Source organism: Chenopodium quinoa, unplaced genomic scaffold (genome assembly GCF_001683475.1).
Source record: "Chenopodium quinoa cultivar QQ74 unplaced genomic scaffold, ASM168347v1, whole genome shotgun sequence".
In the NCBI taxonomy this organism is placed as follows: Eukaryota; Viridiplantae; Streptophyta; class Magnoliopsida; order Caryophyllales; family Amaranthaceae; genus Chenopodium; species Chenopodium quinoa.
In genome coordinates, this window is record NW_018744625.1 from 155122 (window position 1) to 173245 (window position 18124).

General features: G+C 38.3%; 1 long non-coding RNA gene across 1 annotated transcript; it reads right to left on the reverse strand.

Moving 5' to 3' along the window:
• Positions 1-6590: 6590 nt before the first annotated feature.
• On the reverse strand, positions 6591-8109 carry LOC110700236. Its single transcript, XR_002507174.1, has 2 exons — positions 7566-8109; positions 6591-6728 (listed from the first exon to the last, which is right to left on the reverse strand). It is a non-coding gene; the product is annotated as an uncharacterized LOC110700236 (long non-coding RNA).
• Positions 8110-18124: the final 10015 nt, after the last annotated feature.

Genomic DNA, 18124 nt, shown 5'->3' on the forward strand with positions numbered 1-18124 from the left:
ACTTGCACATTTGATATAGATAAAGAACCCAGCTTTTGTTTGTCCGATTAATTAATATAATTTATACTACGTATAAATGCAACCTAAGGGCAGCAAAATTCAAATTCAAATCTTTAAAGAACTGTGTATAAAAGCACAATGTTAATTATGCTACAAGTCCGAGATTGGGATTTTTGAGATTTCCTTTCTGCATGATTCCAAATTTCAATCACTTTATATCTGCTATCAATCCTTTCAAACAATGCGTCAAAGTTTTAGCATAAAGGCACTACGCCAAAGAATATTTTGCTCCTTATCTTACTCCAAAAGAACATAATTTCCTTGCCTAGGTCTCTCCTTGCACCAATAAAATAGGATGTATACAAGTACTTTGTGTCACCAGCATGTTCAACCTGCATGGGCCTACCAGCCATAGGTAGCCATTAGGAAAACCTATTTATTTGTCTTTTGGATTTGCAAACTTGTTATAGATAAAAATATAATATTAGGTAATAAGATTAATATCAAATTAACTCAATACCTCAATTTATCATTATGCTCAAACGTGTACATATATTGTTTACAAAATATATTCCTAATCATCTTAGGAATCAAATATTAACATAAAGTTAATTAAGGACTCCTAACAATAATTCCTAAATATTATATTTACATATATAATATTGTCTCAACATCCCCCCTCAAGATGGAGCATGGAGATTTGTGAATTGTTTCTATTTATCCCCCCTCAATACCTTATATTTAACCTAATTTTTGTATATTGTTTTTTTAAACAAATTTTTGAATTGAAGCACGAGTTTAATTAGCTTGAGGACTACATATTTAGCTCAAGTGGGTAGTTGCTATATTGGTATGACTTATAAACTTTACTTAGCTATATTTCTTTCTATTTATCCATTTAATAAAAGTTGATTCATGAAATTGCAACTTGTGTATTTTTTAATTGCAAATAAATACAACAATATATAGAATACTTGCATCATCATATGCCTAGATACCCGTTCAAGGCTTTCTCATTAGGAGAAAGTCTTGAATAGTCCTCGGTTGGGACTGTTCTTGAATGTGTACTCTCACTTAGGTGGTGAATGTATGTTTTCTTTTTGATTTTAAGGAACATCTTGGCTTACCATTTCCTCACTATGTTCTCTGGGTACATATGTGGGTAATTAATTATCTACATTGTGTACTTGGAGAACTAGAGGGAAATGCTGCCGGATTTTCCTTAAAATTGGAAAGTTGACATACATTCACTAGTGAGAGTAGACATTCAAGGCTGGGTTAGGTTTGAGTGATAAGGACCCTTTGGAGACATACATTTTTTCACTGTATGAATGGTATATTCACGTTTTGTACTTGAATTTTATTTACATAAAATATGTAGCACTTACACATTATAAATTATATGTTTCTATATATGTTTAGAGACAATTTACTAAATGGAGAAGGATCGTGGTTGGATGTATGGTAGACGCGATACATTGGAATTTTGGAATGGGGTTCAAGAGTTTTGCGAGAGAGCTTTAGCTTATCAACACAAATTGGGAGGCAAAGGCCTTTATTGTCCTTGTGTTGATTGTAATAATGTGAATGTGGTCGATAGTGTTGAAATCATTAGAGATCATGTATTATGTCGTGGGTTTAGGCAATTATACCATGTGTGGATTTGGCACGGAGAAAGTGGAGAGTACAGTGGGGATATTGATCGGAATGATGTGCGTGTTAGAAGCAATGAGATTCATATGGACGAGGAATACGAGAATGATGAGTATATTGTTGATAATGGTGAGGATGGAGCCGATGATGATCAGGCGGATGAGGTCGAGGATGAACAAGTGGATGAGATGTTTCATGGTGTTGAAGGTGAAGTGTTTGAGTTATTATCAGAGGCTTCCAAAAAGCCTTTGTATCTCGGGTGCAAAAAATACTCCAAATTATCGGTCGTGCTAACACTTTTCAACATTAAATCGATGCATGGGTGGACGGACATCAGTTTTACTTCTTTGTTGACCGCATTAAGTGATATGTTGCTTGATGGGAATGAAATTCCTAAGTCTTACTATTACGCAAAGAAGCTCATGTGTCCCTTTGGTTTGGAGTATAAGAAGATACATGCATGTCCTAATGACTGTATTTTGTATCGAAATGAGTATGAACAACTGCAGGAGTGTCCACGATGCAAGTGGTCGCGGTACAAGCGCATGAGTTAAAATCCTGGCACGGAAGGACCTCTTGCTAAGGTGTTGTGGTATCTTCCCATTATTCCAAGGTTTAAGCGTCTGTTCTCAATACCAAAAGACGCTAAAAACTTGAGGTGGCATGCAGAGGGAAGAAAGAAAAACAGAATGCTGAAGCATCCAGCTGACTCTCCACAGTGGAAGAACATTGATTTGAAGTTTGAGGAATTTGGTAATGAAGTCAGAAATTTAAGGCTTGGGTTGTGCACGGACGGGATGAATCCATTTGGCACTCTTAGTACCCAACACAGCACACGGCCGGTACTTTTAGTGATTTAAAATTTGCCTCCTTGGCTGTGCATAACGTAAGTATGTAATTCTTTCATTGCTAATAACTGGTCCTAAGCAACCTGGAAACAACATAGATGTTTACCTTGCGCCGCTTATTGACAACTTAAGAAAGAAGTGGGACGAAGGGGTTTCCGTTTTCGATGCTCATCAGAACGAGATGTTCACATTGCGTGCAGCCCTTATGTGGACCATGAATGACTTCCCTGCATATGGAAACTTGTGTGGGTACAAGGTCAAAGGGAAAAAGCATGCCCCATATGTATTGATGACACATCAAGCGTATACCTGACTCATTCTCACAAAGATGTCTACCTACGGACTCGAAGGTTCCTTAGGCGTGATCACCCGTACCATAGGCAGAAAAAGGCTTTCGATGGAACCGTGGAAGAGGATACTGCGCTAAACAATTGACTGGTGCTGAGATTAGTGCTCGGGTGAAAGGGATACGAACGGTGTTTGGAAAATCAGAAAAAAACTGTGGTCTCAGCTGCTCTGTTTAAGAAAGAATCAATCTTTTGGAAGCTTCCGTACTGGAGAGAACATGACGTTAGGCATTGTCTTGATGTGATGCATATAGAGAAGAATGTGTGTGATTCTCTTTTGGGGACGCTTATGAATATCCCAGGCAAAACAAAGGACGGAAAGGGTGCACGGTTAGATTTGAAAGAGATGGGGATTCGTCCAGAATTGTGGCCTCAAGAAAAGGTTAGAAAGAGGAAGGAGCCAAGAATAGAAGATGAAAATGTTTTGAAAAAAGGGAGAAGATCAAGGGAAAGGGAAAGGCCAAAGATGCGTCAAAGAAGAAAGTTAAGGGTAAAGGGAAGGATGAAAAGAATTATTTACCCCCAGCTTGCTATACATTGTCAAGGGTAGAGAAACGTATGTTTTGTGCATGTCTGTACGGCATTAAGGTTCCATCAGGGTACTCATCTAACATGAAAAGATTTGTAACCTTAAATGGAGAATTGAAGTTGACAAGTATGAAATCCCATGATTGTAACATTATGATACAAGTATTCCTACCGATTGCAATCCGTGGTATTCTACCGAAACACGTGAGGGAAGCGATTATAAGCCTTTGTTCGTTTTTCAATACAATTTGTAGCAAAGTTCTTGATCCTTGTACACTAGATTCTTTGCAAGCAGATGTGGTTGTGACTTTGTGCAAATTTGAGATGTATTTCCCACCCTCATTTTTTGACATAATGGTTCATCTGGTTCTTCATTTGGTGCGTGAGATTAAGTTGTGCGGTCCAATGTTCATGAGGTGGTGCTACCCTTTTGAAAGACACATGGGTACATTACAAGATAAAGTACGGAACCGGGCTCACCCTGAAGGAAGTATGATGCAAGGGACAGTGGGTGAGGAGATAGGTAACTTTGTGGCGGGCTACATAGCCCTTGCTCAACCTATTGGTCTTCCTACTTCTCGACATGAAGGTAGACTTGATGGTCATGACACAATTGGGTCGAAACAAATGTCACCAGACCAAGATCAGTTCTTACAAGAACACCTTTATGTGTTGCACCATGTTTCATATGTGCACCCATATTTAGACGAGCACATATGCAGTTGCATAATAAGAGATTTGTTGATTGGTTTCATGATCGAGTAATGAGTGGATTGAATGATACTAATGTGACCGATACAGTACGGTGGCTTGCGTACGGTCCTAGGGATGATGTCCTTTCATTTGAGGGATATGCCATCAATGGGTACACTTTTTGGACCGAGGCTCGTGATTTGAAATCTTCCTCCACCCAAAACAGTGATGTAACTCTTGTGGCATCGTCAAGGGAGTTTGCAAGTTCTAAGGATAAATCACCTGTCGATGCAGAGTTTTCATACTATGGTCGAATTCAAGAAATATGGGAGCTTGATTATTGTGACTTCAAACATGAGGACTTTACTCTTGTAGATCTTGGCAACTTGAATGTTAGTGCGGAACCATTTATCCTTGCATCTCAAGCTAAGCAAGTGTTCTACGTAACTGACCCAATGGATTCAAAATGGTCTATAGTGCTAGCTGGCAAAAGAAGAATCCTAGGCATTGGAGATGTTGAGGATGAGGAAGAATATGATGCGTTTGATGATTCAGCACCTTTCACTGTTCCTAGACCTGTTGTACTAAATGACATAGACAACGAAGTAGGTTATATGCGATCAGACCACAACGAAGGAATTTCAGAATGAGGTAGTTTGATTAAAAGTTAGTAATGGTTTCATTGCAAATATAGTTTAGTTATCATGTATATAGGAGCATAAGTAGGCGAAAATGATATATTTGTAGTTTGAAATTGCCTATGTGTACTCATTATCATGCATATACAAGTTTATAGGACCATGAGTAGGTGAAATTGGCTTAAATAGCTTCTACTTAACCCAATTCTTTTGTTTTGTGTATGAACTAACATTTATTCATTCTAACAACCTATATTCAATATATTTAACATGTTTGTAGATTGAAATTGCCATTTTGTACTCATTATCATGCATATACAAGGTTATAGGACCATAATAACTAGGTGAAAATGCCTTAAATAACTTCTACATAACCATAATAACTATCATGCATATACTTTACTATGCACTAATATTGTTTTATGATTGCTTTGACAGGTGCTTATATCTCATGGCGGACGATCATGATCCTCATTTGGTAGAGGACATTGACGATGATGAGTATGAGGACGAGTACGAGTACGAGGATGAGGACGAGGATGATAGTGATGTGCCTTATGATGTGAATAAGGAGGATGACTTTGGTGAGCCAGAGGATCAGGCTCAAGATGAGTTCGAGCGTAGGCTTGACGATTTTGAAAATTCAGCTGAACGTGCACCGGCCATTGTAAATACAACACGTGAGATTGTTGGTGAGAACCCGACTCCTGAAAGTCAAGGCCAAAGACAAGATGAAAACTACACAGGTGGTGGAGGGGGGGAAAAGGCACCGGCTCAAAGAAAAAGACGGTGTCCGACGAGAAGCTTTAAGAAACCGGACGGTCCCATGGTCTTGGAGTATGACAACAAAGGCCAACCCGGGCCCAAATGGCGTCGACAATATGCTAATCAAGTTGGCATATGTTCGCGGAAAATCCCCATTACACTTGTAATGCGGCAAGTACCTCCGGGTTTGATTCAAGCATTTTGGGATGATACAAGGGTAAGTGTGTTTTTGGCACATTTAGACAATTTAAGATACCTTAACCTTATGGTTGTTACTAAATAGAAACTAATAATCTGTTTTAATTATTTGTGTTTGTAGAGGCTGTTTTCTATTCCTAATGATCCCGAGAAGAGAAGGGTGTTTGAATCTTTATTAGCGGAAAGATTCAGAGGCTTTAAGACCAAGTTGACTAATCGGTGGATCTACAAGAAGAAGAAGGTGAAAACAAAGATGAAGAATGCTGAAGAGGATGACCATCTCCCGTGGCAAATATGGCTGACCGTGTCAAAAGATGATTGGGAAGGGTTCGTTATAATGAAGACTCAAAAGAAAGCCATCGTAAGTTTGTGTAAATATGATCTCAATTGAATAATAGCTTGACACTTTTTGTAGCAATGAGACTAACATTTTTTGTTTTGTAGGAACTTCTAGAGCAAAATAAAGCGAATGCAGAAAAGAAGGAATACGTCCATCATATGGGTCCTAAGACTTTTGGTGAAAAGAGACCTGAGTGCACTAGGCGAAAATATGAATTGGCCACCGGTTCAAAACCCCCCAATGCCACCGGTTTTGAACCGGTGGTCATTTGGGGGGTGGCAATAATCTTCTAAAAAGCCACCGGTTCAAAACCGGTGGCAAAAACAAGTATTGCCATCGGTTAACCGGTGGCAATAATGTTTCCTGCTTTTTTTTTGGATATTACATATAAATGCCACCGGTTAACCGATGGCAATAACATACATGATTGATTTTTTTTTTTTTCTAAAATTATAATGATAATAGTAATATAAAAAAAACCGTGTAAAATATCAGGCAAATACAGTAGGAGAGGAATGAAATATAATTTCATTATATTCAACAATAACAGTAATTGTACAATACAAAAAAAAAATTACAATGAATTATAATAACAATGAAATTCAACTTCAAATTATTATTGTACAATACAAAATAAAAAATATATATAATAATAATTACAATATCAAAAACATTATTCCAAAATCAAAGTCTTGAATCTTGTTGCATCAATTAACACCTTCATCAATTAAAACCCAAAAATTAATAAACTCACAAAAAAATGCCTAACAAAACATAGAATATCGGTTAACAAAATAAAACCCAGAAAATTCGCCTAATAATAATCGCATAAAAAATTAATACGAAAAGGATGAAAACCCAAAAAAAAAAATATTGTCTGTAGATCCGAAAAAACAAGAACTTTAGATCCGAAAAAAGTAATGAAAATTAAAGGATGAAAACCCCAAAATAAATCAACTAAAATTAGTTTTAAAAAACCCAGAAAAAAACCCACAAAAATAAAAAGAAAAACCCCGAAATTGATTTTCATGAACTCAGAAAAAAAAAAAAACCCATAATTAAAATCGAATTAAACCTAAGATATTGAATAAAAATCGAATAAAAAACTCAGAAAATTCCAAAATCGATTTAAATGAAATTAAACCCTAACCTCGAATAATTAAACCCACCCACCACCATAACCACAACCACCACCACAACCTACGAATTCCATCAAAAATAAAATAAAAAAAAAACAAAATAAGAGTAAGAAAAAAGAAAAAATACCTCGAATTTCACCAAAAACCCCCCGAATTTATGTTGAATTTGGGTTATAAAACTAGGTGAAAATATGAATTGGCCACCCAATAAAACTCAGAAAATTCGATTAAAAAAACCCAGAAGAAATCGATTTAAAAACCCAGATAAATTGGATTTAAAAACCTAGAAAAACAAAGAAGAAATCGAATAAAATAGATTAAAATTAAATCAAATAAAGTTCGAATTAAAATCGAGTAAAACAGAATTAAAATCGAATTAAAATTTTTTAAAAAATCGAATAAAATCAAACCCTAACCTCGATTAAAGTCGGTGTTGCTCATGCATGTGTTCGTGGTGTTATTTTAGCGGCGGTGGTGTTATTGTTGCGGGGGTGGTGGAAAAATTGGTGGTGGTGGTGGAGATCGAAGGAGAAGAGGTGGTGGTGAGATCGAGGGAGAAGAGATGGTGGTGGAGATTGAGGGAGAAGAGATAGTGGTGGAGATAGAATGAGAAGAGGTGGTGGTGGTGGTGCAGATCGAAGGAGAAGACCGATTGAAGGAGATGAGAAAGAGAGGAGAGAGAAAGAGGAGGAGAGGGAAGAGGGGAGAGAGAAACGGCTGAGAGGGTGAGAGAGTAGGGTTTGGGGTTTATATGAAGAAGAAGGGCCGCGCTTTTTTTTTTAATCAAATATTGCCACCGGTTCAAAACCGGTGGCCTTAAACATTTTTTCCACTGGTTCGGTTTGAACCGGTGGCAATAATATTTGCCTTATACCCGCCCATTTTATAAACCACCGGTTTATAAAAACCGATGGCCTTTAAGCGGTGGCATTTTTAATTTTTCTACTAGTGGTGGGTCGGTTCGGGTTTATACCCTGAAGCGCTTCTAGTGGCATCGAAGGAACCCTCTAGTTCCACGATCACTACATTGGTGAGTCGTGCCGGTGATTTCTTTTGTTCTCTCCATTCGTTTGATAAGAAAACCGGAAAATGGGTCATCAAGGGTCCGGAAGCCAAAAAACTGGCGGATAAGCTTGTAAGTTACCTATGAATTGTTGAAATTAAGTCACTTTTGCATCTAAATCACTGTACAAACCATTAACTGTTTTACTGACCTCATTTTTCCTTATGCTATAGCTTGAGCACACTCAAGAGATGGTGGAGGGCAAATTTGAACCAAGTGTAGAGAATGACCCTTTCACCATGGCTTTGGAAAGGCCATACCATCCCGGACGAGTAGTAGGTTCGGGAGGATCATTGCATGGATGGAACCAGGTGATGGGTAGATCTCAAGCCAGTGTTAACTCACTGGGGGAGTTGGATGCCAAGGTGGCATCAATTAAGGAACAAGTACGCAACGAGTTAGTTGGTGAATTGAATACTTGGGCGAAGCTGATGCCGTTCCTCACGAGTACCCCGGTCGACTCATGTTCTGAACCAAAAGGACAAGGAGAAGGTGATTGACATGGAGGAGATGAGATACGTGGTAAAGATGTGCCACCTGAGGTAAAATAAATTGGGCTATTAAAAGTTTTAAAATACCGAGTTAATTGAGATTTGAGGTGCAATGATTGATGTACTGTTGCAGGTTCCTACTCCTACACATGCGGACTCGAGGGAGCTTGAAAATCTAACACCGCATGAATTTCCAGGTGATTTGTAACCCTCTACCTTAATGAATTTTGTTATAATATCTAAGCTATTATGTTGTAAAAGTCCTATTTAACAATCTTCTTTTTATATATATACTTGTGTAGGAAGACACCTAGTGTGCACTTCAGCCCCGGGCATGCAAATAGTTCTGCGTTGAGTTGGGTGGCGTATGGTAGTGCCCAACCGACGACGGGTGCTACGGCGGGGCCACATCATTACTCGGTTGGGATTGATTCAGTGGTTGCAGGGTTCGAAGACATCCCACTACCCGTACCGATAGAGGAGGTTGAGATAACAACGCTTTGGCAAGCTGTAGGTAGCTTCGTTGATTGGCCACGTGCATGGGTGAAGTTGATTAATAAGGAGGTAAATTATTTAGTTCTCAATTTTTGTTAGTGTTAAACTGTTAGACACTCTTAAAATAAAACCGCCAAATATATATATATATATATTTTTACAATATGCAAGGTCCGCCAAATTGATTTCAAATGGCTCAAAATTTTTTTTTTAAAAAAAAATTTGCAAGTTCCGCCGCCCCAGGACACCCGAAGGAGCCGCCCCCGCTGCCGAAACAGCAAAGGAAGCCCGCGCCGAGGCCACAAAAGCCCTGACAGGTGGCTGCCAAGGCAGTAGCAGCCACGGCAGGTGGCTGCCAGACTGCTGCAGCCTCGGCAGCAGCCTGCCTGGGCTGCTCCAGCCTCGACATGCGGCTACCATGGTTGCTGCAGCCTCGGCAGCACCTGTCTGTGCTGCTACAGCCATGGCAGCCACCTGTCGAGGCAGCAGCAGCCCAGGCAGGCTGCTGCCAAGGCTACAACAGACTGGCAGCCACCTGCCGTGACTGCTACAGCCTTGGCAGCCACCTGTCGGGGCTGCTGTGGCCTCGGCGTGGGCTGCCTTTGCTGTTCCGGCACCGGGGCGACTCCCTTGGGTGTTCCGGTGCGGCGGAAGTTGCATATTTTTAAAAAAAAAATTTAAGCAATTTTCATCATTTCATCAAAATCAAGGTCATTTGAGCCGAAATGGCTACTCACTTGCCTATTTTATTCATTTCTCAACTAATAAACTAATACATTATGAAACCATATCATAATTACATATGTATAAGTGATTGTGAGTTGAAATTGCATAAAAGAAGCAAAGTTCTAATTTTTTTGGCGCATTTCATCAAAATAAAGCCAATTCGAGCCGAAATGGCTACTTACTTGCCTATTTTCTTCATTTCTCAACTTATAAACACCTTGCATCTCAAAAAGACTCATAATAACATATTTATAAGTGTTTTTCATTTGAAATTACATTAAAATTGCTAAGTTCTAAGGTTTTGGGTCCAATTCATCAAAATCAAGGTCATTAGAGCCGAAATGGCTACTCACTTGCCTATTTTCTTCATTTCTCAACTAATAAACTTATACATTCTCAAACCATTTCATAATTACATATTTATTAGTTATTGTGAGTTGAAATTGCATAAAAGAAGCAAAGTTATAATTTTTTTGGCGCATTTCATCAAAATAACGCCAATTCGAGCCGAAATGGCTACTTACTTGCCTATTTTCTTCATTTCTCAACTTATAAACTCCTTGAATCTCAAAAAAACTCATAATCACATATTTATAAGTGTTTTTCATTTAAAATTACATTAAAATTGCTAAGTTCTAAGGTTTGGGGTCCAATTCATCACAATCAAGGTCATTTGAGCCGAAATGGCTACTCACTTGCCTATTTTCTTCATTTCTCAACTAATAAACTTATACATTATCAAACCATTTCATAATTACATATTTATTAGTGATTGTGAGTTGAAATTGCATAAAAGAAGCAAAGTTATAATTTTTTTGGCGCATTTCATCAAAATAACGCCAATTCGAGCCGAAATGGCTACTTACTTGCCTATTTTCTTCATTTCTCAACTTATAAACTCCTTGAATCTCAAAAAAACTCATAATCACATATTTATAAGTGTTTTTCATTTGAAATTACATTAAAATCGCTAAGTTCTAAGGTTTGGGGTCCAATTCATCACAATCAAGGTCATTTGAGCCGAAATGGCTACTCACTTGCCTATTTTCTTCATTTCTCAACTAATAAACTTATACATTCTCAAACCATATCATAATTACATATGTATTGGTGATTGTGAGTTGAAATTGCATAAAAGAAGCAAAGTTATAATTTTTTTGGCGCATTTCATCAAAATAAAGCCAATTCGAGCCGAAATGGCTACTTACTTGCCTATTTTCTTCATTTCTCAACTTATAAACTCCTTGCATCTCAAAACAACTCATAATCACATATTTATAAGTGTTTTTCATTTTAAATTACATTAAAATCGCTAAGTTCTAAGGTTTTGGGTCCAATTCATCAAAATCAAGGTCATTTGAGCCGAAATGGCTACTCACTTGCCTATTTTCTTCATTTCTCAACTAATAAACTTATACATTCTCAAACCATATTATAATTACATATGTATAAGTGATTGTCAGTTGAAACTTATTATTTCTCAAACTATTTCAGATTTCGAATGGAAGCAAAACTTCAAAGAGAAAGAGGGTGGAGAAGCCTAAAAGAATTGATCAACCTAAGAAGAAGTTAAGTGAACAACGGTCCAAGAGTGAACAAGCGTCGAAGTTTCACTCTTCGAAAGGTTCACCCATGCCACCTACTCCACTTGTTGAAGACATATTTCTTCAATCGCTCTCTGCTGACATGACCTTTTTTCACAACCGTGCTTTTCATTTGATCGATCCCATGGAAGTTGCACTTCCTAAGGCAATGTTCCACTATGATGAGGATGCAATTGCATGGATCAACAAAGAAGATGTGAAGGAATTTCTACGTGGTGCAAATCTTAACATTTCCATCATTCAAACATTCATGAGGTACTTTAGTGCCCACATAATCTATACTTTTTTCAAGTTATTCAAATTGATGCTGATTATCCTACATCTGATAAATTATTCAATGTTCATGCACGCAGAGCACTACAGGAGCACTTAACTGACACTGATTCTCCTTGTAAAGTTGGATGGTTATGCCCCGAGCAGTTATCCACTACTAGAATCATAGGCAACCCCATGACGTGTTGTACTATGTTGAACAGAGTATCAGGGAATCAGCGCGTGCGGGAGACAAGTTCATATTCGCCCCATGTTATAGAGAGTAATTCTAGCCATGACAAATTCAATCGATTTGGCCTCATTATATGTTGACTCCTAAATATTAATTACCTTGTCTATAGTGAACTTATGTAGGGAGCATTGGAGCCTCATGGTGATTTGTAATTCCACTAACACAATTTATCACCTTGATTCAGCTCGATCATCGGAGAAGTGGCTCGTGAAGTCTATATTGCAAAAGTAAATATATATAGTAACCTAGTGATGATTATTGCTAATAATAACTAATTTAGTAATCATACGACTAATCAAATTTGAACGTACTTTTTTTTTACTACAGTGTTATGAAGAAGCTACATTGTCGTGCTCCAAAGGGTCCAACATGGAAGTCACCGTTGGTAATTTACATGACATTGTGATTATCTTGAAAATCTATGTTAGTAAATATTTGCTCATTTCCTTTGCATGTTTCACTGATGTGATTTGTTTTTCATATGCCAGTGCACACAACAAGAGAATGGACTTGATTGTGCTTTGTATGTGATGAAATTCATGCTTGACATTGTGACTCATTGTACGGACACTCAACAGCTTGATGAGGTAAGTCCTAAAACTTATTGAAATTCTATATTTCATTTGATAAGTAATGTAGAAAATGGGCTACATAGAAGTCAAATAGGCCCCATTTGGGCCATGTTGAGTAAAATGCATTGTTAAACTTATTGAAATGCTATATTGATGTGATTTCTAGCCTTAGACACCTAATATTACCCAATAATGACATGTTATGAGAAACAAAAAGGCTATTTCACAAGAAAGGTAGAAAATGGGCTGAATAGAAGTCATATGGGCTATATTAGGGCCATTTTGTGTTAATATGCTCTTTTGATGTGATTTCTTTCCTTATACACTTATAACTAGATAATATTGACATGTTATGAGATAAATAAAGTTTATTTAATGAGAAATGTAGGAAATGGGCAAAGTAAAGTCATGTAGGCCATATTCGGGCCATTTTGAGTAAAAAGCATCATAAACCTTAATAAAATGCTCTCCTATACAATTTTAGGGCTTACACACATACAAATACCCAACATTGACATCTTATGAGAAAGAAATAGTTCATTTGATAAGTAATATAGGAAATGGGCTACATAGAAGTCATATAGGTAATATTTGATAAAATACATATTATTTTGCCTAATTAATTATTTTTAAAATAATGTTTTTGTATTTCAAGTTTTGCAAGGTCCAAAAGGATGGTCCTTTGACAATCAATGAGCTTAATGAAGTTCGTGACATGTTGGCGTCTTTTATCACCTTCAACATGTAAATGGCATTGTAATTGTAAATTATTTATGTTAACTTTTGAACTATATAACCTATTATTCATTATATTTGTACTTACTATTATTTGTATATGTAAGCAACTTTTTTTTTATATTGCGTTTGGGAATATTTATATCTATATATATAATTGAATTTTTGTTTTTAATATTATTTTTGTATCTTATTGTAATAATTAATAATATTATTATTATTAGTTATTATAATAATAATATTATTAATTATTATATTTAATATAATTGCTGGAATTATAGGTTATTATTATTGCTGGAAACAGGTTTTTTTAAAATATTATTGCACGAAAATTGGAAAAAAAAACCAAAAAAAAATTGGTGAATAGGCACCGGTTAGGCAGCAACCGGTGCCTAAACTATCTGCCACCAAAAAAAAAATTGGCAGGAGAGCATTATAAGGCACCAATGAACCGATGCCTCATTGGGCATATAGCACCGGTTAACCGATTCCTATTTTACCCTATGGCACCAGTTTTGAACCAGTGCCAAAAAGTTGGTTTTTGGCACCCCTCACATAGGCAGCGGTTCAAACCGGTGCCTTAGACCGTGTTTGAACCGCTGCCAAAGGCCTTTTTTCACCTAGTGTTTTAAAGTTTCAATCACTTAACAATTAAAGATTGAATCTTTAGCACTTTAGAAGCCTCAAAAACAAAAATCTCACACTTAATGCAATTAATTTGCAATTATGTGAAAAATAAAACCAAGCATTCAAACACAAATTACCACCAAGTAATCATGCCTAAAGAGATTTAAAATTACATATAAAATATGTATTGAACCAATTACATAACCACCATAATATGCAATTAATTTTCAAGGTTAGAAAGACTTAGAATTTTTTGTAAAAACGAAAATCCCTCGAAAAATGCAATTCTGGTCGATTTTTAGCTAAAAATCGAGTCCTGAAAAGATAAAACCATTTCTAGAACGCCTTTTTCACCCAAAATTCACTATTTTTGGGTCGAAATCTAGGTTCAGGAGCTGGAGTCAGCTTTATTACGAGGTTAAAATTGATAATACGAGCTACTAGTCTAATTAGCAACTTAAAACCAGAAAAATGAAGTCATAAAAATACCTTGAAAAATATGATAATTAAAAATAAACGAGCGGGGCTCCGATATTGTTGTTAGGTTTGGTGAGTCCCACTCACCGCGAAAAAAAAAACCCGGGCCAAGGATCACGCTCGCAATAAATAATATCACTAATGCATAAATAAACACAAAAGGGCAAATTAGGAAATTTACCTTTGTCGCATGCTTCCCCCCACAAATTGGGCTCTTACTTGAGAAGCTTAGCCCCGAAAATACAAGAGCGTGCGACGGAGATCCACACGCAAAAATAACTACCAACTTTTACGTCCGTTACCTGAGTTAGTGAGGTTCGATAAAAACCCGAGGATTATATGAGTTTAAGATTTTTTTCTAATGCAATGCTCTATTGAACTCCTACTCAAGCACTCTCCCCAAAAACCAAAGGTGGGTATTTCTAGGGAGGAGTAAGAGTGGGAATTTCTATCCCATCAATGTGGGAGCATAAAAATCCACAATTTATTTTAAAGCTAAATTAAAATAAATAATCAAACTAATAATAAATCTTCAAGTGTCACTAATACATGTAAAGGGAAGTGAGGACCACTTGGAGAGTAGGGGACCATACTTTCTCCCCACTCCATACTCTCCTTGTGCCACATGTCCCTTACACTTAAACCCTCCCTTCACATGCTTTCCCTTAGCCCATGGCCCAACTACCCGCACCAAGGTGATGCGAGCTGCTGCTACTCACAGCTAGCAAGACTCGCACGCTTGTGCAGGCTGCTGCTGCTGCTGCTTGCAGCCAGCAATCCATGCACACCTTGTGCGGGCTGCTGCTGCTATTTGCGGCCGTGGCTGCCCTTGGCTACTAGCATTGGTGCGCTAGCATGCACCAGCCAACCTAGGCTCGGCTTGGTGCACATGCTAGCCACCTATATTAGTACATTATGCCCATAGCACTCGGATGCTCGGGGCATTTCGATGCTAGGGGTATTTTGGGAAATAATGTCAATTTATTATTATTTGGGCGTCTCGTCTTCTATTATTTTGACTTGACTTTCAACGCTCGGTTTCGACGCTCTAAGCTCGAATTTCCGACGTCTAAATATTTAATACTCAGGCGACTCATTAATTTCTTTCGAATTAATTTGTTATGTTGGTTTGTTAATTGCTTGGGTGTGACCCGAAGGGTTCATTCAAGATTAAGCTGTTATATTAATTATACATTAATATTACTGATCTCAAGTAACCTCCACCTAGGCATTCCAATCACTTGACCTTACTGAATATATTAGCTTTCTAATAATTCTGAACCCACTATCAGAATAATACACTTGTTCGAAGGACACAATTCCTTTCAAGGCTATTGGTCAACTATACGACTTTGAATTTTGCAACAACAACGGTTTGCGCGACCTATGGGAGTCTTGAGGTCTAACGCCTCTACTTCTGGCTACTCGGGCATATACTCTTTCTCATCGAGCAGTTCTTAGGTTTGAGCTTCGGTGGAGTTCTTTTGGGACACAACAAACACTTTTCACTTTCTTTGGGGTGAGATGACTATCACTATTCTTGACTTCTCTCATATCACTTTCTTTGGAGCGGCTGCGGTTCCATTCGGCTGCGACATTACTGATTTCTCTCCGGAGGTTCCATTTGGCATCGGCCCTATAGCTATTTGAGCTCACATTTTGGCTCGTACGACACAGATCAGCGCTCGGTGCAGTCGCCGGACCATGCTGATGGAGGCCTTTAAGGATGGTGCGAGTACACTAGAGTTGCGGGTGCGCATCATTGCTTTAATTCTTTTGTCAGGGACCTTCTCCCCTAACGAGGGTAGCCGTGTGCTACTGTACTATCTACTTCTTCTCCGTGACCTTCGTATGGTCGGATCATATGACAAGGCCATCTTGGCCTATGCTGACTTCCTACTTGGATTATGACATGCTTGTCGCCACCGCAGTTTTGACGGGGAGGTCACACTTTCAAGTTTTTATGGGCTCATAGAGGTATATTTTATTTCCTATACCCAAAGCTTGTTATAGGTTTTGTGCTAGCATTTGCTGACACTTCACTGTCTTATAGGTCTTGTTCTACGAGTTTTTCCCTTCCTCTTCTCAAGCGAGGACTTCGCCTCGAGGGCTCCCTATTGCTGCCAGTTGGGGAGGTCGTTATAACGACCAGACTGCTACAACTAACATTCGAGAGTTGATTCTCTTGGTATGTTTTCTGAACATTCTATGTTTGTAATACCCTTAACAAGACTTGAGCTTATAGATGTTCATTTTATAGGAGCCTGAGGTTCAGCTTTGGTAGTGGGATAATTTCATCTTTTCTGCATTGGTCGTGATGTACACCACCCAGCGTCGGTATTTTTAGGGGACATACGATGTTGTGGTTTACTTGGGTGAGAGAGTTGCGACTCAGCACTCTTCAGAGTCCCTTGTTGTTCCTTCTCGCTATCCTCGTCATATGTTCAATCAGACGAGGTTGAGGGCTTGGGCGGCTAGGACACCACCGGGTTTGGATTGGGGGAGTCATATCCATCCGAACCATAGCTACGGGGAGAGGCTTTTGCCATATTTGGACCTACCACCTCGCTTGCTAGAGCCAACAAAGGTATCTTTTGTATTTAACATTGATTTATTTGATATTCCCCCGAGCCAATCCTAATTATTCAAGTCCAACTAGACAGGCTTTGACTTGAGAGTTTGTGCCTTTGTCAATATCTATCGTCGACTAAGGCACTTTTGGTTCTGTTGAAGAAATGATTCCTCAGGCTCCTGAGCCATGGCGCTTCATTGAGGAGTCGATACCTTTGCACTAGACTTCGGTAAGTTACTTTATTTTGTCATCTCATTTGTGTATATGCCTTTATTATTTCTTACTTTGCGAATTGGCAGTTTTTTTTCGGAGGGGTTGACAAGGATGGCTAGATGAAAGGACTCCTTTCGTTAATAGCTCATGAGATTGAGCCACCGAGCTATGTGTCGTTGCGGTGATGACGGCATGAAGGCATTTCTCTTGACTCTTTTATTTTTGTATTTGTCTTTCTTTACTTGACTTGGTTTTCTTTTTCTAGTTTCAGCCTATTCCCCTGACGCATACTCGTACGAGGCCCAAGGCTAGGAGGGAGAGATTGGGGTCTAACTCAAGGCATCGTCAGACCCTAGCTGGAAGTTAGGGTGGTCGAGTAGAGTTGGATCGTACTACAAGACTAGAGGGTTATAGCTCTTTGTCTAAGGGTGCATTAGGGGGTCCGACCGGCCAAGGAGGCATGAAGTCAGCTCTCATAGTGGGTGGTGAGACGTACGAGGTTGGCTCATCGTTGGAGCAACCTCTACAGTCTTTGCATTCGGGAGTGCAGTAGCGGGGTGAGCCTGGATGGGCTGGCCCTACTCTCTCAAATTTGGCTCCTTCAGATCAGGTTGCGGGCGAGGAGCATACTCCACGGATTACACAGTTCTTAGATACTTTTTGAGTTCCTCTTCATTTACGTCTTGGGCCGTCATAGATGTACCTGTACTTTTATTTATTTTTACTTTGTAGGACTTTGCTTATTTGACTCAGACACTTTGAAGATTATTATGTTTATTTTTAGCTTTGCATTTTTTATTCATTTTATTGTGCATGCAAGTGTGAAAATTATGACTAATTGTTGCGCAAAGATTTCCGTCATTTTTATTAACGATGGATGGTATCCGACTTTCTC